The following is a 19,307-nucleotide window of genomic DNA, read 5'->3' on the forward strand; positions in this document are numbered from 1 at the left end:
ATTTAGTGCTCCTTTAGATGATGTGACTGATGGGGTGAAGATTAAAAGAGGTAGAGTCAGAGATGGCATTTTGGAAAAGGTATGGAAAGAGGGGAAGAGAGAAGAAAGAGGGAGAAGTGACTGATGGTTGGTTATTAATACCGAAGAACAAACAGCACCAAACCTGGAGTGAACAGCGAGAGTGGGCAACGAACGGGGGTCGGGGGACGGTTCATTAGCGTTTGCTGCCTTTATTGCCAATGAGCCAGTAAAACAACCGTAGATGGCAAATTAAACACAAGAGTGAGAGCCACAAGCTCTATGGTTGGCTCTCCATGCTTTCGATTGTCTATTTACAATAAAAAATTTTTAAAAAAGGATCATTTCAAATCTGTTGCCATTATGGGGCGTGTTTATAAACTGGGTTCTACGAAACTGAGAATGTGAATATCAGCTGTAGAGAGAGGACTCCTCGTATCGTGCTGTTCCTCTCTTTCAATAATGCTTGCTTTGTTTTATTCAATTGCCATCTTTCATTATTTTGAAGACTGGAAAACGAAAAGAGAGATTCTTTCCCGGCAAAGAACCTTCGGACCAGGGCGCTAACCGGAGAGCAAAATAATCGTAAATGTTGCCCTGTCCTTGCCATTCATCTTTACACACCCAGAATAGAATTGTGGGTTGTGACCTGTTTTGTGGGGTGCAGGTGTCTCTCAGTATCTCTAGAATTGGACCTTTCGGGATAAAGTGGTGAGCAGTCAGGTGGGGACTGAAGGAGGTGGCAGCATTCAAGAGGGGATAGAGGGGCAGTGGGCAGTCAGGAGGTAATTGAGGGGGGAGTGGGATCAGTCAGGAGGGGATTCCATGGGAGCGGGGTGCAGTCAGGACGGGATTGAATTGAGTGGGAGAGGGAAGAGCCAGCAGGGGATTGAGCTGGACAGGGCAGAGCCAGGAGAGGGATATTTGAAGGGGGAATATTTGAGGTGGGGCATCTTTGAAGGGCTCTAATATTTGAGGAGGGATATTTGAGGGGAAAATATTTGACACGGATTATATTTGAGAGGGAAAATCTTGAGGATGAGAATATCGGAGTGGGGAATATTTGAGGGGGAAAGAATTCGTGGGGACAATATTTGGGGGCTTATTTATGTCCCTCCGCCAATCTCTCAGGCATTGCAGATTAGATCAAAACCACTCGCAGTGTGAATATTTTTGAAGAAGTTTGACGTTCGGGAAGTATAGATAGTCATAGTCTGTTTTCTTGGGAACAGAAGAGGATGATGTGAGGTTCATTGGACACGTCAGAAATTATGTGAGCACTGTATAATGTGGAAATAAATGCATGAACAATAGAAATAACTTTTTGAAATATTTAACTTATCTCTCAGCGATTAATGTGGAAATTGGAATAGATAACAACTGACAACATGGGGAGACTACACGACCACTCACTACTGCCCCACCATTCAATTCAATCATAGCTGGGCTTCTGCCTCGATGTTGTTTCCTTTCTGTTCCTCAGATCCTTTCATTCCCTCTACGATCATTGTCTATCAGAATAATAATTTCATTCTATATTATTGTCACAAGTAGGCTTACATTAATAATGCAATGAAGTTACTATGAAAGCCCCCAGTCGCCCCATTCCAGCGCCTGTTCGGGCACACGGAGACAGAATTCAGCATGTCCAAATTACCTAACAGCACGTCTTTCGGGATGGTGAGCGGAAACCGGAGCACCCGGAGGAAACCGACGCAGAAACGGGGAGACTCCACACAGACAGTGACGCAAGCCAGGAGGAGAACCCGGGTTCCTGGCGCTGTGAAGCAACAGTGCGAACCACTGCATGATCGAGGCAGAAACCAACAACAATATTTCAAAGCGAATTGGAAACGTTGACGGGGTGCTCGAACCTGCAGCAGTAGAGAGCTGGAAGATGGGATATGTCTGTACAACAGCAATGACGGACACAGACACCGTAATTATGGAATAAATAGCCTGCGTCAGTTTTGTGAAATTGCAGTTATTCTTCATGTTTGTAGTGGTTACAAAATACAGCAACGAGGCGGAATTTATGTGACTGGCCCGAGATGCAGAAGAATATTCTGTTCATGAAAAATGCAGCAAATCAAATCTTCACCCACCAGTGAGAAGCAAAACAGAAAAGGAACAAAGGAAAGAATGGAAGAGAAAGAGGGAGCGAGAGAGGTTTTGGGCGCGAGGGAGAGATAAAGAGCGCAGTTGAAGCCAGACTTGGTCACACCAACCCCTTTTGCCGTACTGCAGCAAGCACATTGTTTCTGTGTTCCAGGATTCATGTTGCTAGAAATACATTATATCCAAATTCCACTGAAGCAGAAGTTACATGATGCACTACACGCTAAGAATGGAGAACAGTTCATCGCAGGCCATAGAAATTCAATGAAACAATGTATTTTTATTCCTTAGGACCTCGGTGCCGTTGGCGAGACCATCATTCATTGCCCATTCCCAATTGCCCTGCAGAAGTTGGTGGCGAGTTGCCTCATTGATCCGGTGAAGTCCCTCACGTGCAGGCTCACCCATAGTGCCGATTGGAAGGGAGTTCCGGGATTTTGATCCGGGACAGTGAAAGACGGTAAAATATCTCCCAGTGGGGCGGCGAGTGTCTTGGAGGAGAATCTCTCGGTGTTGTTGTTCTCAAGCGGCGGCTTCTCTTGTCCTACTGGGTTGTAATGGTCCTAGTCTGGAAGTTGATGTCTCAGGAACGTTGGTGAGTTACTGCAGTGAATGTTGTAGATGGAGCAGGAGGCTGCCACTATTCGTTGGCGGATAAGGGGGTCAACGTTTGTACAAGGGGAGCATTGAACAGGCTGCATGTGCCGGATGACATCCAACATCTGGAGTGCACTTCAGATAATAGAACATAAGAACTAGGAACAGGAGTAGGCCATCTGGCCCCTCGAGCCTGCTCCGCCATTTAATGAGATCATGGCTGATCTTTGTGGACTCAGCTCCACTCGCCGGCCCGTACACCATAACCCCGAATCCCTTTATTCTTTAGAAAGGTATTTATCTTTTTCTTTAAAACGTTTAAAAATGGAGCCTCAACTGCTTCACTGGGCAAGGAATTCCAGAGATTCACAACCCTTTGGGTGAAGAAGTTCCTCCTACACTCCGTCCTAAATCTACTTCCCCTTATTTTGAGACTATGCCCCCTAGTTCTGCTTTCCCCGACCAGTGGAAACAACCTGCCCGCATCTACTCTATCTATTCCCTTCATAATTTTATATGTTTCAATAAGATCCCCCCGCATCCTTCTAAACTCCAATGAGATATGGGGAACAATGTGTCACATGCAAAACACAAAATGGATTAATAATCTGCCTCAGGAACCAAAACTGTACTTATATGATAACGTCATAAAATCATTTGATGTAGACCTGAGAAATAATTATGTCACAGAGTTAACACAAAACAATCTCAAACGGACATTTGATGTGGGCTGTGAAATAGTGTTATCACCCAACTAATACAAAACCAAATCACACGGAAATGTAATCTGGGCCTGTGAAATTACAATATCACCCAGTTAACACAACACAGTCTCACCCGGATATATGATGTGGGCTGTGAAATAATATCACCCAGTGAACACAAAACAATCTCAAACGGACAATTGATGTGGGCTGTGAAATAACATCCCTGACGTCCTGCATGATCATTAACTGAAATGACTGCTGCGCCACACATGCCCGATGTGAACAACCTGGAAGTATGGGCGTCCAGGTATGTGGGACCGAAGGTTCAAGGTGAGGAGGGGGGGGGGAAGGGGGGAGGGGGTGGGGGAGGGGGGAGGGGAGGAAGGGGGCGAGTGGGGAGCAATGTTCAGTGGAGATATGCAGGGATGTTTTTTTTACACAGAGTGTGGTGGTGGCCTGGAATGCACTGCAAAGTGAGGTGGCGAGGCAGATACGTTAGCGACCGTTAAGATTTATCTGGATCGGTTCATGAACAGACGGAGAACAGACCACCAGGCGGTTGGTTCCGATGCAGGACATTCTGGAGGGGGATGGTGTACAGCCAGTGGTCGTGGTAAACATAGGTACAAACGACATAGTTAATAAAGAAGGATGAGGCCATAAAAGCAGAATTCAGGGAATTAGGAAGGAGGTTAATAAATCGTACCTCAAAGGTAGTGATCTTAGGGTTACTACCGATGCCACGTGCTAGTCAGATTGGAAATGACAGGATATATCGGGTGATCTCATTCTTCCAGCGGAGCAGGCAGAGAGGGGAGTGTTTTTTTGGTAAGGAGAGCTGAAGATAAGGTGAATCTTTGTTATTAACTTACGTTTTTCGGACTTCTTTTTCTTTCAGAGCAGCAGGAAACCGGAAGTCGGTCGTGGGGAGTTCTGGGTAGGTTTGTATTACCTGTATCTCAGTTGGGCCGTTCCTAAACCCGAGACACTACACTTGCAGTGTCCCCTACACTTCCACCTCCTCTAACCTAAGGGGTTGAGTAAATATGGGCGGTGGGACCATTACAAATCGGATGGTCTACACATGGGCAGGACTGGAACCAATGTCCTAGGGGGTGCTTTTGCTAACACTGTTGGGAGGTTTTAAACTAATGTGGCAGGGTGATGGGAACCAGAGTAGGAAGTTAGAGGTAAGGAAAGAGACAGCAACTAAAGCCAGTAAGGCACTAGATAATAAACTCAACGTGACTAAGAGGAAGAGTAGACAGCGAAGAGATGATGAATGCAAAGGGACAGGTGGTCTGAGGTGCTTTTGTTTCAATGCGAGAAGTGTAGCAGGTAAGACAGATTAATTTAGGGCTTGGATTAGTAGCTGGGAATATGATGTTATTGGTATTACTGAGACTTGGTTGAGGGAAGGGCAAGACTGATATCTAAATATCACATGGAATAGATGCTTCAGGAGGGATAGAGAGGGAGGTAAAAGGGGTGGAGGAGTTGCATTACTGGTCAGAGATGAAATCACAGCAGTGATTAAGGAGGGCACGATGGAGGATTCGAGCACTGAGGCAATATGGGTAGAGCTAAGAAATAGGAAGGGTGCAGTAACATTTTTGGGACTTCAGTGCAGGCCTCCCAAAAGCCAGCGTGAAGAAGAGGTACAAATATATTGACAGATTATAGAAAAATGTAGGAGCAATAGGGTGGTCGTGATGGGAGATTTTAACTACCCCTACATTGAATGGAGTGTTGGAGGCGTAGATGGAGCAGAATTTGTAAGGAGCATCCAGGAGAGTTTGGTTTAGAGCAGTATGTAAATAGTCCAACTCGGGAGGGGCCATACTGGACCTGGTATTGGGGAATGATCCCGCCAGGAGGTTGAAGTTTCAGTCGGTGATTAATTTGGGAATAGCGATCACAATTCCGTAAGTTTTAGAATACTCATGGACAAAGACGAGAGTGGTCCTAAAGGAAGAGTGCTAAATTGGGGAAAGGCCAAGTATAACAAAATTCGGCAGGAGCTATGGAATATGGATTGGGAGCAGCTGTTTACGGGTAAATCCACATTTGAAATGTCGGAGTCTTTTAAGGAATGGTTGATTAGAGTGCGGGACCGACATGTCCCTGTGAAAATGAGGGATAGAAATGGCAAGATTAGGGAACCATGGATGACGGGTGGAATTGTGAGACTAGCTAAGATGAGAAATGAAGCATACATAAGATCTAGGCGACTTAAAACTGATGACGCTTTGGAGGAATTTCGGGATATTAGGACAAATCTCAAACGCGCAATAAGAGGGCTAAAAGGGGTCATGAAATATATTTGGCGAACAGGGTTAAGGAAAATCCCAAAGCCTTTTATTCGTATGTAAGGAGCAAGAGGGTAACTAGAGAAAGGATTGGCCCACTTAAAGACAGAAGAGGGAATTTATGCATGGAGTCAGAGTAATTGGGTGAGTTTCTGCACTGTAATTGCTATGACATTCTGAATGAGTACTTTGCATCGGTGTTCACCAAGGAGAGGGACATGACGGATGTTGAGGCTAGGGATGGATGTTTAATTACTCTAGGTCAAGTCGGCATAAGGAAGGGGGAAGTTTTGGGTATTCTAAAAGGCATTAAGGTGAACCAGTCCCCAGGTCCGGATGGGATCTATCCCAGATTACTGAGGGAAGCGAGGGACGAAATAGCTGGGGCCTTAACAGGTATATTTACAGCATTCGTGAGCATGGGTGAGGTCCCGGACGACTGGAGAATTGCTACTGTTGTCCCTTTGTTTAAGAAAGGTAGCAGGGATAATCCAGGGAATTATAGACCTGTGCGCTTGACGTCAGTGGTAGGCAAACTGTTGTAGAAGATATTGAGGGACAGGATCTATTCACATTTGGAAGAAAATAGACTGATCAGTGATAGGCAGCATAGTTTTGTACAGGGAAGGTCATATCTTACAAACCTAATAGAATTATTTGAGGAAGTGACAACGTTAATTGATGAGTGAAGGGCTGTAGATGTCATATTCATGGACTTCAGTAAGGCGTTTGATAAAGTTTCCCATGGCAGGTTGATGGAAAAAGTGAAGTCGTATGGTGTTCAGGTTGTACTGGCTAGATGGATAAAGAACTGGCTGGGAAATAGGAGACAGAGACTAGTGGTGGAGTGGAGTGTTTCAAAATGGAGAAAGTTGACTAGTGGTGCTCCACAAGGATCCGTGCTCGGACCACTGTTGTTTGTGATATACAGAAATGATCTGGACGAAGGTATAGGTGGTCTAAGTAGCAAGTTTGCAGATGATACTAAGATTGGTGGAGTTGCATAGAGCGAGGAGGGCTGTAAGAGAATACAGCAAAATATAGATAGATTGGAGAGTTGGGCAGAGAAATGGAGATGGAGTTCAATCCAGGCAAATGCGAAGTGATGCATTTTGGAAGATCTAATTCAAGAGCGGACTATACGGTCAATGGAAGTGTCCTGGGGAAAATTGATGTACAGAGAGATCTGGAAGTTCAGGTCCATTGTACCCTGAAGGTGGCAACGCAGGTCGATAGAGTGGTCAAGAAGGCATACAGCATGCTTGCCTTCATCGGACGGGGTATTGAGTACAACTGTCGGCAGGCCATGTTACAGTTGTATAGGACTTTGGTTAGGCCACATTAGGAATACTGCGTGCAATTCTGATCGCCTCATTACCAGAAGGATGTGGGTGTTTTAGAGAGAGTGCAGAGGAGGTTCACCAGAATGTTGCCTGGTATGGAGGGTGTTAGCTATGAAGAAAGGTTGGGTACATTAGGATTGTTTCCGTTGGAAAGGTGGAGGTTGAGGGGTGGACCTGATTGAGGTCTACAAAATTGTGAGAGGTATGGACAGGGTGAATAGCAACAAGCTTTTTCCAAGAGTGGGGATGTCAATTACAAGGGGTAATGAGAGGAGGAACGTTTAACGGAGATGTGCGTGGAAAGTCTTTTACGCAGAGGGTGGTGGGTGCCTGGAACGCTTTGACAGCGGAGGTGGTAGAGGCGGGCACGATAGCGCCATTCAAGATGCATCTAGACCGATATATGAACGGGCGGGGAACAGAGGGAAATAGATCCTTGGAAAATAGGCGACAGATTTACGTAAAATCTGGAATGGCGCAGGCTGGGAGGGCCGAAGGGCCTGGTCCTGTGCTGTAATGTGCTTTGTTCTTCTTTGTTCTAATATCAGGCAAGATCCTTCTTTTTTTCTTTCTTTCTTTTTCTTGTTTTATCCGCAAGTTATCTAGAGGGGATTGCAGGGAAGGCAGTGCAACGTTCCTCCTGCAGAATGTTTGAGTTGAGGGACACCGTCAGTGTCCCTGCTGATTTCACCTGTGGGATGTGCACCCATCTCCAGCTCCTCAGAAACAGCGTTTGGGAACTGGAGCTGGAGCTGGATGAACTTCGGATCATTCGGGAGGCAGAGGTGGTCATAGACAGAAGCTTCAGGGATGTAGTTACTCCGGAGAATGAAGATAGATGGGTTACGGTGAGAGGGGCTGGGAGGAAGCAGTCAGTACAGGGATTCCCTGTGGTCGTTCCCCTTAGTAACAAGTATACCACTTTGGATACTGATGGGGGGGGGGGGGGGACTTACCAGGGATAAGCCATGGGGTACATGTCTCCGGCACAGAGTCAGTCCCTGTTGGGCAGAAGGGAAGGGGGGTGGGGCGAGGAGTGGAGCATTAGTCATTGGGGACTCCCTAGTTAGGGGGAGAGATAAGAGATTCTTTGGGAACAAGAGAGACTCGCGGTTGGTGTGTTGCCTCCCAGGTGCCAGGGCCAGTGATATCTCGGATCGTGTTTTCGGGATCCTTAAGGGGGAAGGGCAGCAGCCCCAAGTCGTGGTTCACATAGGCACCAACGACATAGGTAGGAAAAGGGATGGGGATGTATGGCAGCTATTCAGGGAGCTAGGGTGGAACCTTACAGCTAGAACAAACAGAGTTATTATCTTTGGGTTGGTTCCCGTGCCACGTGCTAGCGAGACGAGGAATAGGGAGATGGAGCTTTTGCACACGTGGCTGCAGGGATGATGCAGGCGGGAGGGATTCAGATACCTGAATAATTGGGGTTCCTTCTCTGGTAGGTGGGACCGCTACAAACGGGATGGTCTACACCTGAAACAGAGGGGTAACAATATCCTGGAGGCGGGAGGGGTGGATTGTTAATGCTCTTCGGGAACGTTTAAACTAATTCAGCAGGGGGATGGGAACCTGAATTGGAGCTCCAGTGTACAGGAGGTTGAGAACAGTGAGGTAATGAGTAAGGATTCAAGGTCGCAGGTGTGTAACGGGAGGCAGGAAGGTGGTTTGAAGTGTGTCTACCTCAACGCCAGGAGCATCCGGAATAAGGTGTGTGAACCTGCTGCACGGGTTGGTACCTGGGTCTTCGATGTTGTGGCCATTTCGGAGACATGGACAGAGCAAGAACAGGAATGGTTGTTGCAAATTCCGGGGTTTAGATGTTTCAGTAAGCTCAGGGGAGGTGGTAAAAGAGGGGAAGGTGTGGCATTGCTAGTCAAGGACAGAATTAGGGTGGCAGAAAGGACGTTTGATGAAGACTCGTCGACTTAGATAGTATGGGATGAGGTTAGAAACAGGAAAGGAGAGGTCACCCTGTTGGGATTTTTCTATAGACCTCCGAAAAGTTCCAGAGATGTGGCGGAAAGGATTGCAAAGATGATTCTGGATAGGAGCGAAAGTAACCGGGTATTTGTTATGGGGGACTTTAACTTTCCAAATATTGATTGGAAACGCTATAATTCGATTACTTGAGATTGATCAGGTTTTGTCCAATGTGTGCAGGAGGGTTTCATAGTACATAGAACTGTGCAACACAGTACAGGCCCTTCGGCCCACGATGTTGTGTCGAACTATTCCGGAACTAAGATCAAATAAACCTACTCCCAATCATTCTAGTGCACTCCATATGCCTATCCTAAAGTGTCCGACTCCACTGCCACAGCTGGGAGTGCGTTCCACGCCCCAACCACTCTCTGAGTAAAGAACCTACCTCTGACATCCCTCCTATATCTTCCACCATAAACCTTGTAGTTATGCCCCCTTGTAACAGCTACATCCACCCGAGGAAGAAGTCGCTGAACGTTCACTCTATCTGTCCCTCTCATCATCTTGTACACCTCAATTAAATCATCTCTGATCCTCCTTCGCTCCTCTGAGAAATGCCCTAGCTCCCTCAATCTTTTCTCATAATGCTCAATCTTGGTGTCATCAGCAGATTTACTAACCCAACCTTCAACCCCATCATCCAAGACATTGATAAAAATCACAAATAGCAGAGGACCCAGCACTGATCCCTGTGGTTCGTCGCTGGTGACTGGGCTCCAAGTTGAAAATTTTCCATCTACTGCCATACTCTGTCTTCTCTGTGATAGCCAGTTACTGATCGAATCGGCCAAATTGCCCTCTAAGCCATGTCCCCTTAATTTCTACATGAGCCGATCATGGGGCACCTTAGCAAACGCCTTACTAAAATCCATGTATACAACATCAACTTCTCTACCTTCATCTCTGTACTTAGTTACCTCCTCAAAGAATACAATCAAACTTGTGAGGCAAGACTTCCCCCTCACAAATCCGTGCTGACTATCCTGGATTAAGCTATATCTTTCCAAATGATCATAAATCCTATCCCCCAGGACACTTTCCAATAACTTACCGATGACCGAAGTGGGACTAACCGGCCTATAATTCCCAGGGTTATACCTATTCCCTTTCTTGAACAAGGGGGCAACATTCGCCTCACTCCAGACTTCTGACACTATTACTGAAGACAACGAGGACATAAAGATCAAAGCCAAAGGCTCTGATATCCTATCCCTCACCACCCAAAGAATCCTGGGATATATCACATCAGGCGCAGGGGACTTATCTCTCCTCAGGTTTCTCAAACTTTCGAACACATCTTCCTTCCGATTATCTACCTCCTCCAGCCTACCAGCCTGTATCGCACTATCCTCCTCAACGACATGGGCCCTCTCCTTTGTGAACTCTGATTAAAAGTATACATTTAGAGCCTCTCCTATATCTTCAGACTCCATGCACACGTTCCCACTACTGTTTCCTGCACAGTATGTCGATGGGCCAATAAGACGCGAGGCCGCATTGGATTTGGTACTGGGTAATGGACCAGGCCATTTGGCGGTAGGTGATCACTTTGGTGATAGTGACCTCAATTCGGTTACGTTTACCTTAGCGATGGAAACGGTTAGGTATACACCGCAGGGCAAGAGCTATAGCTGGGGGAAAGGCAATTGTGATGCGATTAGGCAAGGCTAAGGATGCATTGGATGGGGAAGGAATCTGCAGGGGATGTGCACAATTGAAATGTGGAGCTTGCTTAAGGAACAGCTAATGCGTGTCCTTGATAAGTATGTACCTGTCAGGCAGGGAGGAAGTGGTCGAGCGAGGGAACGCAGGTTTACGAAGGTAGTTGAATCACTTGTAAAGAGGAAGAAGGAGGCTTATGTAAAGATGAGATGTGAAGGTTCTTTTGGGGCGCTTGAGTGTGACAATTTAGCCAGGAAGGACCAAAAGAGAGAGCTAAGAAGAGCCAAAAGGGGACATGAGAAGTCTTTGACAGGTAGGATCAAGGGAAAACCCGAAATCTTTCTAGAATTATGCCAGGAAAAAAAGAACGACTAGGGTAAGAGTAGGGCCAGTCAAGGACAGTAGTGGGAAGTTGTGCGTGGAGTCCGAGGAGATAGAAGAGGCGCTAAATGAATATTTTTCGTCAGTATTCACACAGGTAAAAGACAGTGTTGTCGAGGAGATGACTGAGATACAGGCTACTAGATTAGACGGGTTTGTGTTTCATAAGGAAGAGTTGTTAGCAAATCTGGAAACTGTGAATATAGATATCCTGGGCCGGATGGGATTAATCCTAGGATTCTCTCGGAAGCTAGGGAGGAGATTGCAGAGCCTTTGGCTTTGATCTTTATGTGGTCATTGTCTACAGGAATAGTGCCATAAGACTGGAGGATAGTAAATGTTGTCCCATTGTTCAAGAAGGGAAATAGGGACAACCCCGGTAACTATAGACCAGTGAACCTTACGTCTGTGTTGGGAAAAGTCTTGGAAAGTATTACAAGTGATAGGATTGGTAATCATCTACAAATGAATAATTTGATTAGGGATAGTCAACACGGTTTTGTGAAGGGTAGGTCGTGCCTCACAAATATTATTGAGTTCCTTGAGAAGGTGACCAAACAGGTTGGCGAGGGTAAAGCAGTTGATGTGGTGTATATGGTTTCCAGTAAAGCGTTTGATAAGGTTCCCCAAGTTCGGCTATTGCACAAAATACGAAGGCATGGGATTGAGGGTGATTTAGGCTTATAGAATTTACAGTGCAGAAGGAGGCCATTCGGCCCATCGAGTTTGCACCGTGACTTGGAAAGAACACCCTACCCAGGCCCACACCTCCACCCTATCCCCATAACCCAGTAACCCCAATTTTGAACACTAATGGCTATTTACCATGTCCAATCCACCTAACCTGCACATCTTTGGACTGTGGGAGGAAACCGGAGCACTCGGAGGAAACCCACGCTCACAAGGGGAGAACATGCAGACTCCGCACAGAGAGTGACCCAAGCCGGGAATCGAACCTGGGACCCTGGAGCTATGAAGCGATTGTGCTAACCACTGTGCTGCTTTGCTGCCGTTAGCGGTTCGGTTGAGAAATTGTTTAGCTGTAAAAAGACAGGGGATGGTGGATGATGGGACATGTTCAGCCTGGAGTTCAGTTACTAGTGGTGTACCACAAGGATCTGCTTTCGGGCCACTGCTGTACGTCATTTTTATAATTGACCAGGAGGAGGGGGTAGAAGGATGGGTGAGTAAATTTGCGGATGACACGAAAGCCGGTGGAGTTGTGGACAGTGCGAAAGGATGTTGCAGGTTACAGAGGGACAGAGATATGCTGCAGAGCTGGGCTGAGAGGTGGCAAATGCAGTTTAATGCAGAAAAGTGTGAGCTGATTTATTTTGGAGGGTGTACCAGGAAGAAAGAGTACTGGGCTAATGGTAAGATTCTTGGCAGAGTGGATGAGCAGAGAGATCTCGGTGTCCATGTACATAGATCCCTGAAAGTTGCCACCCAGGTTGAGAAGGTTGTTAGGAAGGCGTACGGTGTGTTTGCTTTTATTGGTAGAGGGATTGAGTTTCAGAGCCTTGAGATCATGTTGCAGCTGGACAAAACTCTGGTGCGGCTGCATTTAGAGTATTGCCTGCAGATCTGGTCGCCGCATTATAGGAAGCATGGGGAAGCATTGGAAAGGGTGCAGACGAGATTTAACAGGATGGTGCCTGTATGGAGGGAAAATCTTTTGAGGAAAGGCTGAGGGACTTGAGGTTGTTTTCCTTAGAGAGAAGAAGATTACGAGATGACATAAAAGAGGCATAAGAGGTGATCAGAGGATTAGGTAGGGTGGATAGTGAGAGCCTTTTTCCTCGGATGGTGATGGCTAGCACGAGGGGACTTAGCTTTATATTGAGGGGAGATAGATAGAAGACAGATGTCAGAGGTAGGTTCTTTACTCAGAGAGTAGTAAGGGCGTGAAATGCCCTGCATGCAACTGCAGTGGACTCGCCAACATTAAGGGTATTTAAATGGTCATTGGATAAACATATGGATGATAATGGAATGGTGTAGATGGGCTTTAGATTGGTTTCACAGTTCGGCGCAGCATCGAGGGCCGGAGGGCCTGTACTGCGCTGTAATATTCTATTGTTCTATTGGATTTATGAAGGGAATACCGTGCTTGACAAATTTGTTGGAATTCTGTGAAGATTTAACCAGTACAGTTGACAAGGTGGATATATTTGGATTTTCAAAAGGAATAATATACTGTTGTGCAAACTGAAAGCGCATGTGATTGGGGGAAACATATTAAGTTGAATAGAAAACTGGTTGGCAGAGATGAAACAAAGATTCGCGATTAATGGGTCCTTTTCAAACTGGCAGGCAGTAACAAGTGGGATACCACAGGGATCTGTGCTGGGACCCCAGCTATTCACAATATATATTAATGATTTGGATGAGGGAACAAAATGTAACATCTCGAACTTTGCAGATGATACAAAGTTAGGTGGGAGAGTGAACTGTGACGAGGATGCAGGGATCCTACAGCATGATCTCGACAGGTTGGGCGAGTGGGCAAATCAATGACAGATGCAGTATGATTTGGATAAATGTGAGGCTATTCACTTTGGAAGCAAAAACAGGAAAGCCGATTACTACCTGAATGGTTGTAAATTGGGAGAGGGAAGTATCCAGCGGGACCTGGGTGTCCGTGTGCACCATTCGCTGAAGGTAAGCTTGAAGGTGCAGCAGGCGGTAAAGAAGGCTCATGGTATGTTGACCTTCATTGCGAGAGGTTTCCAGTATAGAAGCAGGGATGTGTTGCTGCAATTGTACAGGGCCTTGGTGAGGCCACACCTGGAGTATTGTGGCAGTTTTTGTCTCTTTCTTTGAGGAAGGATTTTCTTGCTCTAGAGGCAGCGCAGAGAAGGTTTACCAGATTGATTCCAATGGTGGCGGGACTGTCATATGAGTAGAGATTGATTAGGGCGGGATTGTTCTCGCTGCAGTTGAGAAGAATGAGGGGGGATTTCATAGAGACTTATAAAATTCTAACAGGACGAGACACGGCAGATGCAGGGAAGATGTTACCAATGATGGGCGTGTTCAGAACCAGGGGTCACAGTCTGACGATTCAGGTTAACCATTTCGGACAGAGAGAAGGATACATTGCTTCACATAAAGAGGGGTGACCCTGTGGAATTAATTGCCACAGGAAGTTGTTGATGCTAAAACTTTGAATATATTCAAGAGGCGGCCGAATATAGCACTTGGGGAGATTGAGATCAAAGGCTATGGGGAGAAAGCAGGATTAAGCTATTGAGTTGGATGATCAGCCATGATCGTGATGAATGGCAGAGTAGGCGCGAAGGATCATCAGGCCTCGCACTGCTCCGATCTTCTATGTACCTATATATCTATGTATGCCGAAGGGCATGTTCCTGTGCTGTCTTGTTCTTTGTTCTTTTTGAATGGAAAATGCCGCCACGGCGATAACTTGGTGCACGAACCTGGCACAGGTGAGTTTTTACACCTTTTTATTTGCATGGAACTTCGTCAATACAGCAGAGGCAGGAGACATCGGCAGACAGCTTTATGGTTTGTTAATGTTTTTAATTGATGGTGCTTAGCGTTTTTATATTTGTTGAAATGCATATAAAATGTAAGGAATATATGTATGTGTGTTTGTGTATCTATATATATGGAAGTCACAGAAGCTGAATAATTATTTTCTTTAAAATTTGCTTTGGAATGAGTAAGTCAATTCCATTTAAGGATCTATAATGGATGTGGTGCTCACTCGCTGACGGATATGATTGCCCACCTAAGACACGAGTTATTTTTCAAAGATTCTGGGTGTCTGAAGAGCTTCGTCCGAAAGCCGTATCTTAATCACTCACTTGACCATAGTTTCAAAATGGTGGGATCAGTCCTTGGATGGTATGTAGCGGGCATTGGTTCTTATGCTCCCTTACCGGTCCTCCTCTTGACATCGGGTTTTCACGAATAATGGTGATCATTCACGGAGGAGGCTCCTCCAAGTAGATCTCCTCTGAGCAATGGTCTCCAAGGCATGGATGCTTTTGTCCATTTCTTAAGGGAGTACTTTGACCTCCTCTTTTTGCGGATCTTTCCTTGAACTGGGTGAAGAAGATTTGCTTTTGCAGTCGGGACTCTGACATCCTCAGCATATAATGGCCCAGTGGTGTTATTTTCCGATGATCATGGCATCGACACTGGTGCTATTGACTTGTTCAAGGACACTATGGTAGCACTCATTTCCTCCAAGCTGATTCAACGCTAAAGTACATGTGGATTTTTCAATGAATTTTAACCTGTATTGCTCATATACCTTCCTGATGAAATGGTAATCTTTAGAATCTTATCAGACCATAGACCATGAGACATAGGAGCATAATTAGGCCACTTGTCCCATCAAGTCTGCTCCGCCATTCAATCATGGTTGATATTTTCACATCCCCATTCTGCTGCCTTCTCCACATTACCCCTGATCCCCTTATTAATCAAGAACCTATGTATCTCTGTCTTACAGACACTCAGTGAATTGGCCTTCACAGCCTTCTGTGGCAAAGAGTTCTACAGATTCACCACCCTCTGGCTGAAGAAATTCCGACTCATCTCTGTTTCAAAGGATCATCCTTTTAGTCTGAGATTGTGTCCTCTGGTTCTAGTTTTTCCTATAATTGGAAACATTCTCTCCACGTCCACTCTATCCAGGCCTCGCAGTATCTTGTAAGTTTCAATAAGATCTCTCATCGTTCGAAACTCCAACGAGGAGTTGGATAATTGGAGCACATTCTGGGGAAGTTGGGGCCTGTACAAACAGAATCGGTGACTCCTGAACCAGAGGGGCATCAATATCCTGGGAGGGAAATTTGCTACAGCTCTTCAGGGCGGGGTGGGGGCTTAAACTAATTTGGCAGGGGGAGGGGAAACTGATTTCTAGTCCAGGAGATAGCGTTGCTAGAGTTCAGGAAGGTGACGGTAGTGCAGTACTGAGGAAGGTACCAAGGTCACAAGAGTGGACCTGCAGGCATGAAGATGGTTTGAAGTGTGTCTACTTCAATGCGAGGAGCATCAGGAATAAGGTTGGTGAGCTTGAAGCATGGATTGGTACCTGGGACTACGATTTTGTGGCCATTACGGAGACGTGGATATAACAGGGGCAGGAATGGTTCTCGGAGGTCCAGAGGTTTAGATGTTTCAGTCAGATTAGGGAAGATGGTAAAAGAGGTGGAGGAGTAGCATTGCTAATCAAGGATATTATAATGGCTGCAGAAAGGCAGTTTGAGGACTATCTGTCTACCGAGGTAGGGTGGGCTGAAATTAGAAATAGGAAAGGGGCGGTCACTTTGTTAGGAGTTTTGTATATGCCCCCAAACAGTAACAGAGATGTGGAGGAGAAGATTGCAATGCAGATTTTGCATAGGTGCGGTAATCACAGGGTAGTTGTCATGGATGACTTTCACTTTCCAAATATTGATTGGAACGACTATAATTCGAAAAGTTTGGGTGGGGTTGTTTTTATCCAGTGTGTGCAGCAGGGTTTCCTCACACAATATGTGGATAGACCGACAAGAGTCGGCGTCAGATTGGGTTTCGTACTGGGTAATAAAACGGGCCAATTGTTAGATTTGGTTGTGGGAGAGTACTTTGGAGATAGTGACCACAATTCGTTGACTTTCACTATAGCAATGGAGAGGGATAGGAACATAAGGCAGGGCAAGGTTTATAACGAGGGGGGGGGAGGGTAATTACGATGCGATTAGGCAAGAATTGGGGAGCATAAGATGGAAACAGGAACTGTCAGGGATAGGCACAATTGAGATATGGAGCTTGTTCAAGGAGCTAATACTGCGAGTCCTTGATATGTATGTCCCTGTCAGGCAGGGAGGAAATGGTCGAGTGAGGGAACCATGGTTTACAAAAGAGGTTGAATGTCTTGTCAAGATGCAGAAAGGCCTTTTGCAAAGAGGAGAAAACAAGGTTCAGTTAGGGTACTTGAGGGATACAAGATAGCTGGGAAGGAGCTCAAGAAACGGCTTAGGAGAGCTAGGAGGGGGCATGAGAAGTCATTGGCGGGTAGGATCAAGGAAAACACCAAGGTTTTTTTACACATATGTCAGGAATAAAAGAATGACCAAGGTGAAGTTAGGGCCTGTCAAGGACAGTAGTGGGAACGTGTGCATGGAGTCTGAAGAGATAGGAGAGGACCGAAATGAATACTTGTCTTCAGTGTTCACAAAGGAGAGGGGCCATGTTATTGAGGAGGATAGTGCAATACAGGCAGGTAGGCTGGAGGAGGTTTATATTCGGATGGAAGATGTGCTAGAAGATTTGAGAAGCTGAGGATATATAAGTCCCCTGGGCCTGATGGTATCCTAGGATTCTTTGGGAAGCGAGGGATGAGATTGCAGAGCTTTTGGCTTTGATCTTTATGTCTTCACTGTCCACAGGAATAGTTGCAGAAGACTGGAGAGAGGCAAATGCTGCCCCCTTGGTCAAGACAGGGAATCCGTATAACCCTGGGAATTATAGGCCGATTAGTCTCACTTCGGTCATCGGTAAGCTATTGGAAATGACCCTGAGGGATAGGATTTATGATTATTTGGAAAGATACAGCTTAATCCAGGATAGTCATCACGGATGTGTGAGGGATAAGTCTTGTCTCACAAGTTCATTGTATTCTTTGAGGAGGTAACTAAGTACAGAGATAAAGGTAGAGCAGTTGATGTCGTATATATATTGTTAGTAAAGCGTTTGATACTGTGCCCATGGTCGGCTCATGCAGAAAGTAAGTAGGCATGGAATAGAGTGAAATTTGCCCGATTGGATCTGTAACTGGCTATCGCATAGAAGACAGGAGCCCGGCCAACAGCGGTCTACCACAGGGATCAGTGCTGTGTCCTCTGCAATTTGTGATCTTTATCAATGTCTTGGATGATGGAGTTGAAGGATGGGCGAGTAAATTTGCTGATGACACCAAGATTGGTGGAGTAGTGGATAATGTGGAGGGCTTTGTTGGAGGCTGCAAAGAGGCATTGATAGCATGCAGAGTTGGGCTGAAAAGTGGCAGATGGAGTTTAATCCTGATAAGTGTGAGGTGATTGATTTTGGTAGGACAAATTTGAATGCGGATTACATGATTAACGGCAGGGTTCTGACGAATGAGGAGGAGCAGAGAATCTCGGGGTTCATATCAATAGATCTCTGAAAGTTGCCACTCAAGTGGATAGAGCCGTGAAGAAAGCTTATTGTTTGTTTGCTTTTATTAGCAGGGGGATAGTGTTTAAGAGCCGTGAGGTTATGCTGCAACTGTACATGACCTTGGTTAGACCACATTTGGAGTATTGTGTGCAGTTCTGGTCACCTCATTATAGGAAGGATGTGGAAGCATTGGAAAGGGTGCAAAGGAGATTTACCAGGATGCTGCCTGAATTTGTGGGTAGGTCTTATGAGAAAAGATTGAGGGAGCTAGGGCGTTTCTCATTGGAGCGGAGGAGGGTGAGAGGTGACTTAATTGAGGTGTATAAGATGATGAGAGGGATAGATAGAGTGGGCGTTCAGCGACTTTTTCCTCGGGTGGATGTAGCTGTTACAAGGGGGCATAACTATAAAGTTCATGGTGGAAGATATAGGATGGATGTCAGAGGTAGGTTCTTTAGTCAGAGACTGGTTGGGGCGTGGAACACACTCCCAATTGTGGTAGTGGAGTCGGGCACTTTAGGAACTTTCAAGCGGTTATTGGATAGGCATATGGAGTGCACTAGAATGATTGGGAGTAGGTTGATTTGATCATAGTTTCAGACTAGTTCGGCACAACCTAGGGGCGGTACGGTAGCACAGTGGGTTGCAGAATTGCTTCACAGCTCCAGGGGCCCAGGCTCGATTCCCGGCGTGGGGCACTGGCTGTGCGGAGTCTGCACGGTTTCCACCCACAGTCCAAAGATGTACAGGTTAGATGGATTGGCCCTGGTAAATTGCCCTTAGTGTCGACAATTTCCTTTACTGTTGGGTGGGGTTACTGGGTTATGGGGATAGGGTGGAGGTGTGGAGTTGGGTAGGGTGGAGGTGTGGACTTGGGTAGGGTGCTCTTTCCAGGAGCCGGTGCAGAGTCGATGGGCTGAATGACCTCCTTCTGCACTGTAAATTCTCTGTAAACATCGTGGGCCGAAGGGCCTGTACTGTGCTGTACAGTTCTATGTTCTATGGTCTATGAGTACAGACCCAGA

The sequence above is a fragment of the Scyliorhinus torazame genome, chromosome 20, assembly GCF_047496885.1.
Source record: "Scyliorhinus torazame isolate Kashiwa2021f chromosome 20, sScyTor2.1, whole genome shotgun sequence".
NCBI lineage: Eukaryota > Metazoa > Chordata > Chondrichthyes > Carcharhiniformes > Scyliorhinidae > Scyliorhinus > Scyliorhinus torazame.